Below are 7,906 nucleotides of genomic sequence, written 5' to 3'. Positions count from 1 at the left end.
AGACCTGCATGGTCCATCCAGTCTGCCCAACAAGATAAACTCATATGTGCTACTTTTTGTGTATACCTTACCTTGATTTGTATCTGTCATTTTCAGGGCACAGACCGTAGAAGTCTGCCCAGCACTAGCCCCGCCTCCCACCACCGATTCCACTACCCAATCTCGGCTAAGCTTCTGAGGATCCATTCCTTCTGAACAGGATTCCTTTATGTTTATCCCACGCATGTTTGAATTCAGTTACCGTTTTCATCTCCACCAACTCTCGCGGGAGGGCATTCCAAGCATCCACCACTCTCTCCGTGAAAAAATACTTCCTGACATTTTTCTTGAGTCTGCCCCCCTTCAATCTCATTTCATGTCCTCTAGTTCTACCACCTTCCCATCTCCGGAAAAGGTTCATTTGCGGATTAATATCTTTCAAATATTTGAACGTCTGTATCATATCACCCCTGTTTCTCCTTTCCTCCAGGGTATACATGTTCAGGTCAGCAAGTCTCTCCTCATACGTCTTGTAACGCAAATCCCATACCATTCTCGTAGCTTTTCTTTGCACCGCTTCAATTCTTTTTACATCCTTAGCAAGATACGGCCTCCAAAACTGAACACAATACTCCATTTGGGGCCTCACCAACGACTTGTACAGGGGCATCAACACCTCCTTTCTTCTGCTGGTCACACCTCTCTCTATACAGCCTAGCAACCTTCTAGCTACAGCCACCGCCTTGTCACACTGTTTCGTCGCCTTCAGATCCTCAGATACTATCACCCCAAGATCCCTCTCCCCGTCCGTACATATCAGACTCTCACCACCTAACACATACGTTTCTCGTGGATTTCTACTCCCTAAGTGCATCACTTTGCTTTTCTTCACATTGAATTTTAATTGCCAAACCTTAGACCATTCTTCTAGCTTCCTCAGATCCTTTTTCATGTTTTCCACTCCCTCCCAGGTGTCCACTCTGTTACAAATCTTAGTATCGTCCGCAAAAAGGCAAACTTTACCTTCTAACCCTTCGGCAATGTCACTCACAAATATATTGAACAGAATCGGCCCCAGCACCGATCCCTGAGGCACTCCACTACTCACCTTTCCCTCATCCGAGCGAACTCCATTAACCACCACCCTCTGCCATCTGTCCGTCAACCAGTTCTTAATCCAGTTCACCACTCCGGGTCCTATCTTTAACCCGTCCAGTTTATTTAAGAGCCTCCTGTGGGGAACCGTGTCAAAAGCTTTGCTGAAATCTAAGTAGATTACGTCTATAGCACATCCATGATTCAATTCTCCAGTCACCCAATCAAAGAATTCAATGAGATTCGTTTGGCACAATTTACCTGTGGTAAAACCATGTTGTCTCGGATCTTGCAACTTATTGGCTTCCAGGAAATTCACAATCCTTTCCTTCAGCATCACTTCCATTACTTTTCCAATAACCGAAGTGAGGCTTACCGGCCTGTAGTTTCCAGCTTCTTCCCTATCACCACTTTTGTGAAGAGGGACCACATCTGCCGTTCTCCAATCCCTCGGAACCTCTCCCATCGCCAAGGATTTATTAAGCAAATCTTTAAGAGGACCCGCCAGAACCTCTCTGAGCTCCCTCAATATCCTGCGGTGGATCCCGCCTGGTCCCATGGCTTTGTCCACCTTTAGATTTTCAAGTAGTTCATACACACTCTCTTCCGTGAACAGTGCTATATCCACTCCATTCTCAAATGCACTTTTGCCAGTCCATCGCGGTCCTTCTCCAGGATTTTCTTCTGTGAAAACAGAACAAAAATATCTATTTAGCAAATTTGCTTTTTCTTCATCATTATCTACATAGCAGTTCGCAGGATCTTTTAGTGTTAACAGTTTTCCTGGAGTCAAAGCATGAGTTCACTGTTAAAATGATATATCAGTCTTAACAGAGGTGGAGGAGAGGCCTAGTAGTTAAAGCAGCAGGCTGAAGATCAAGGAGGTCAAGATGTAAATGCTGCTTATATTTCTTGTGACATAACTAATCCAGCTGAATAAAACTCACCCTGAATGACCAATGAAAAGGTGTGATCTAAATTTAAATAAATATATAAATCCTGAGAAGTAGACACTGATCAGGGATGTCAAACCATTTGATTATTCCATATAATACACACGTCATTCCATAGTGTTTCAGTGTTCAAAGCACACTTCTGCCAATGACACTCCTTCCCCATAATTCTATAAATTTGCATCCTCAAATTTCCGACTAGCATGCAAATTTGTGCGTGCAAGTTATAGAACAAGATCAATTGTGTGTGTAACTTAATTCAAATATTGGGTTAACAGACAATTATTGGCTTTAATTGCTGCAAGCTGAAAATAGCTAAGCTGGTGTTAAGGAGACGGTGCTTGATACAATTCTAGGCGAAACATGATCATGTCAGATAGTTAGTCCCCTATCACAACTGCAGATAAGTACATATTTATACATTTTTTAAAGAAGCAATGAATGACAAATGATTTATAAATAAAGTTTAAAGAAGTTAATAATATTTTGAAAAGCTTATCTGATAGACCAATGAGGAGGTGAGTGTGTAATTCTCGCAGCTTAGAAAAAGTATAATAGCCAGCGAGGGTCACCTTTAAGGTCTACAGATTAAAATTGGATCTAAATAAGATCGTGGGAGAGTTACTTTAGGGTGTTTGATATCTGGACAAACCACAGTGGAATTATTAGCCAACATAAGAGGGGTTATAGAATACTAACACTTACATGCCTAATTGCTTACAGTTAGGTGCAAACATTTATAGCATAAGTGGACATGCCTAAGTTTAGGCACGTGAATGTGAACTTACTATATGCTACGTCTGCAATTATAGACTTTGTGCTTAGCGTGAATCATCCCTGCACCTAAATTCCAGTGACCTTTTGAGAATGTATCCTCTTGTGGCCTTAGGCAAGTCACTTTGGGCTAGATTCTATATATCGTGCCAAGATTTCCACGGAATTCAAAGTAAACGGAAGTCTCTATCCATCAGATCTGAATGTTGCTTCGACCACTCCATGGATTCTTTCGTGGTCCAAGGAGCTAGAACAGCTTCGATGAGCACTTGAGCTGGGGGTTGCCCTTTGACGGGGAGTCAGTTAACTGCCCATGAAAATGTCATACTGTCTCCGGAAGAAAGGAGTGCCCCAGTGCAGCTGCTACTGCCAGCATCCATGGAAGGTGACATTCAGGTGCATGAGCAGGAGCTGACACGGAGCCAAGAAGAAGCTGAGCTGCCTGCTATCGGAGCCTCGCAGGGAGATCTTCCGACTCCACTAGGAGACGTGCCCAAGAAAGCTGAGGTGTTAACTTCTGAGTCTCTGCCTGGAACTTTACGAATTACAGAGGATGGAATTGTGATAAGAGGTTTGGGTGGAGCTGGAATGGAGGTGACTACCTTGCTGCAGTCCCAGGTATTCAACTTAAAATCTATATGGGAAATGATTCTTGCTCTTCAAACAAGTTTGCAAACACAAGCAGGAAGCATGCAGAAGTATACTTTTAAATCTTATTGACTGGGCTCTGATTGGCCCAAGAGCTCATTTCCTTTAGAGTATACTGATTTTGCCTTCAGTCTTAGCCCAGGAGAAAAGAGAGACAGATCTCTTTGCTGATGCTCAGTGAATTATATGTCCTGATCTTCCCACATACTTTTCAGAAAGTTAGCAAATATATAGTTAGTGTTATAATTGATCCATAATTCAGTTACCCGTTATTGTTTGCTGATTGCACATTTTATTTGTTCATTGTTCAAGTGTGACAATAAACCTGTTTAGTTTGTTGACACTGCCTCTCTGGACTGATAAAGAATCCTGGTGGTTTGTGTGTTGGTTCTGTGAGTGATTTCGGGGAACTGTGGGACCAATGTATAGTGAATAAAAATACTGTAATGATATTGTGCTTAAATAGTCTTTCATTACTTGCTAGTTGGGAAAAAAGTAAACTTATCTTAAATCCTCATTAAAATACTTCGCTGGAATCAATATTCCAGAGTCAAACGCATTACTAGTGTAAAACAGTTTGTTTTATGAAAGCTAATGAAGATAAACAATGTGGGCACCTCCATGTAGGTGTCCTGATATTATGTGGCAAGATTCTATTCTATAACTGCATTTGGGCACCCAAATTCCATTATAGAATACTAGCATAACCTGTCATCTGCACACCGTATACATACACACCCAGCCACAGAACTAGTGCAACTGCTGGCACCTAAATGTGGGAGGTACATGTGTAAATTGCAATATTCTATAAGCTGTGCCTATACCTCTGCCATGCTTCACTCATATGAATGACCTCTTGCATTTAGGTGTTATGCCACTTAAGCACACCCTTAATCACTTTACACCACATACACACATAAGTATATACGTACCTGCAAATGGTTGTTGGATGCCCTTCCCTTTTAGAAAACAATTGAAAGCTGACCTTTTCCAGCAAGCTTTTCTCAGAACTCCTAGACCACAGTCTTGTTTATAACCCTGAGTGGAGATTTTATTAATCAGGCTTGTTAATTTATGGTCTGTAAGATGATTAATATATTGGGGAGGGGGGTTGTTTGTTTTTATTTATGCTGATTCTGTTATCCGCCTAGATTTGGAGATAGCATAGGTTATATAAAATTGTAAATAAATACCATTAAAAGATGCTGGCATTCTGTACATGTACGTAGGCAAGTGGCACATGAGTGGAGGAGTGGCCTAGTGGTTAGAGTGGTGGACTTTGGTCCTGGGGAACTGGGTTCGATTCCCACTGCAGGCACAGGCAGCTCCTTGTGACTCTGGGCAAGTCACTTAACCCTCCATTGCCCCAGGAACAAATAAGTACCTGTATATAATATGTAAGCCGCATTGAACCTGCTATGAGTGGGAAAGCGTGGGGTACAAATGTAAGAAAAATAAATAAAATAAAATAACTGAAGGCATCCAATTACAGAATTGCCTTTCACTTCTATAAATAGTAGTATACAGATTAGAAAAACAATTGTAATATAACACTATAAGAATCCCTGATATCAATATGAAGGAATAATAGTGAGGTATAAGAAAACTGCTTCTTCCAAAAGTAGCATGTAAGGCAAAGTACTACTTTAGTCACGATGAGATTACAGTAACCTTAAAGGGGGGGGGGGACCTTATATGAAATGGGATAATAAGGTTCCCTAGGTCAGGCTATTAGGGAATAGGGAACAAGTATGTGAGATGGGAGAGCATGAGAACAAGTAAATTGCTTAGGATCACATATGGGGATTTAGGTTTCAGGGTCCTCTTGGATAACCTTTAGTATCAAGGATCAAAATGAAACATTAACCAACAGCGCAATCATTCATGATAGTCCTGTAAGTTCATGGGCAGGAACCCAATTTCCTTGTCTTTCCAAAGTTCATCAGTCCACATTCATCGTTCCTGGGATATACTTGGAAAAACATGGATTAAAAGTGCATATCAACAACATACAGCTTTAATCTCGGACTTGGAAATAAGAGTATGAGAAGCGTCTGTAAGATTAGAGCTTTTGCTAGTTTCTTAGAAAATATGGGATGAAGTCTTAACTTCTTTCACATGGCAAAAGAATCCACTTTATGAGGGCAGTTCTACAACTTAGGTGCTAAATATGAGCGCATTATTTTATCTATTTATGTTATTTATTTATTAGGATTTATTTGCCACCTTTTTGCGGCAGGAATAAGTCAAACATAAGCAACAGCCAGTTACAGCAGTAAAAATATTCAAACAACGGTACATAGTACATTCCAACATGAACACAATACACAATAAAACATTTTAATAGATAGCATAGTTTCATATCTTCACTGAATGTGTAGTTCTTTTACATAATAACATAATCAGGGTCCTGTTTACTACGCAATATTATAGGTGCAGTAGCGTTTTTAATGCATGTTAACCATATACGCACGCTAACCATATATGTGCCTACAATATCCCTATAGGCGCCTACATGGTTAGCACATGCGCTAAGTGTAGGCTTGCTAAAAAACCACTAACGCACCTTAGTAAACAGGGCCCTAAATGTCAGCAGATAAAGACCTGCACGGTGCATCTAGTCTGCCCAACAAGGTGGCTAGAGTTATTCATTTTATTTATTTATTTTCCAAAATTTACACCCCGCCTATAACCTAAGCAGCTTATAAATAAAACATACATAACGTTCAATAAGAACAATCACATCAACGTACAAATTAAAAGCATAAAAAGAAAAAACGTAAGGGTTACAATAAAGCTTTCAATCTGCTAAAAAGCAAGCTTCCACACATCTACAAAAAAAAAAAGGTATATCTTCAAGATTTTCTTAAATTGTTGTATCTGGCACTCTGCACAGGTTCACTTCTTCATGATTAAACACTAGCATACTTACCCCCCCCCCCCCCCCTGTTTACTAAGCCACGCTAGCGGCTACCGTATGCTAATGCCAACACAGCCCATTTACTTTGAATGGGCTGTGTCGGCATTGCCACGCAGCTTAGTAAACAGGGAGGTTAATCTCTGTTTCTCCTTGCCAATTTTGGAGTACAGATTATAGAAGTCTGTCTGGCACTGGTCCTACTTCCCAATTACTGGAGTTGCCATCAAAGTCTACTCCAGCCTTGATCCTGATATATCATTGCCATTTACAGGACCCAGACCAGAGAAATCTGCCCAGCATTTGTCTTACTTCCCATTTGGACAGCCTATTCCTTAACATCCTAATCTAGTGGTTTCCAAACCTGGTCCTGGAGGCACCCCAGCCAGGTTTATAAGATATCTACAATGAATATTCATGAGAGAGATTTACATGCAGTGTGCGTGTCCTGAAAACCTGACTGGCTGGGGTGCCTCCAGGACCAGGTTTGGGACCATTGTCCTAATTCATTCTGCCTCCCTTTATATAAATATGGGAGAACATTGTCTTCCCCCTCTCCTGTTGTGTCCTGTTTGTATATTAGCTATCTAATCACATATTGTATAGTGGATTTTTATTGTCATGCTGTGCACCCCTCTTTCCTTTTGTTTATGCATGGCTATGCTCTTGTATTTCTTCTTTTTCCTTTTTTTTTTCAGTTAGTACAACTGGCAGCTTTAAGCAAGTTTTGTATACAACAGTCCAGGGGCAGAGGGAGCAGGGAACCAGCGGGGCCGGCACCCCCCGAGCGCGTGCACCCAAGGCAGACCGCCCCTCCCGCCCCCCCTTCCTACGCCACTGCCCAGAAGTCATCCTCAACATGCCTCAACCCTTCCCCCACATATCTTCCTCTTATCCTTCTCTGTACAATTGTACTATCTTTGTACTACTTTTACCCATACATTGTGTTATTTCTGTGATACTTTGTACCCATACCTTGTAAGCCGCACTGAACCTGCTATTGAGCGGGAAAGAGTGGGGTATAAATGCTATAAATAAATAAATAAATCCAGGGGTCTTTAGGGAATCTCCAGTATCTGCAATGTCCTAGGGCCTTTCTTTTTTTTTCAGAATAAAGATACCAAAATGTATACTTTGCTCCCATTAAAATACGTTTCTTTTGCTTTGAGTCTGCAGTGTTTGTAATCCAAACTTTTCTTTTGCTCTGGGGAAAGGTAAATAACTGTGCACGTATTAGAACATAAACTAGAAAGGAGAAAATGGGTTCTGTAATACCCTTCCAAAATTAAAACTTGTTGAAAGAAAATCAAGAATGCAGTTGGGTAGAGAGGGCATGTTTATTAGGCTAACAAATATTTTATGATGCAAGAACATTGCCTGAGGAAGAGACCTGAAAGTGCATATTGAAGTAGGAGAGATAAGAGAGACAGGAAAACCTCACTCATCCTCAAAACAGCAATGTTTTCATCCCTTTTTTACTAGCCTGTTGCCTTTGGGCAATACTCCCCCATTTGAACCATTACATAATTGTTCTTCCTGC

This window comes from Microcaecilia unicolor, chromosome 2, assembly GCF_901765095.1.
Source record: "Microcaecilia unicolor chromosome 2, aMicUni1.1, whole genome shotgun sequence".
Lineage (NCBI taxonomy): Eukaryota > Metazoa > Chordata > Amphibia > Gymnophiona > Siphonopidae > Microcaecilia > Microcaecilia unicolor.
This window is presented reverse-complemented; position numbering follows the sequence as displayed.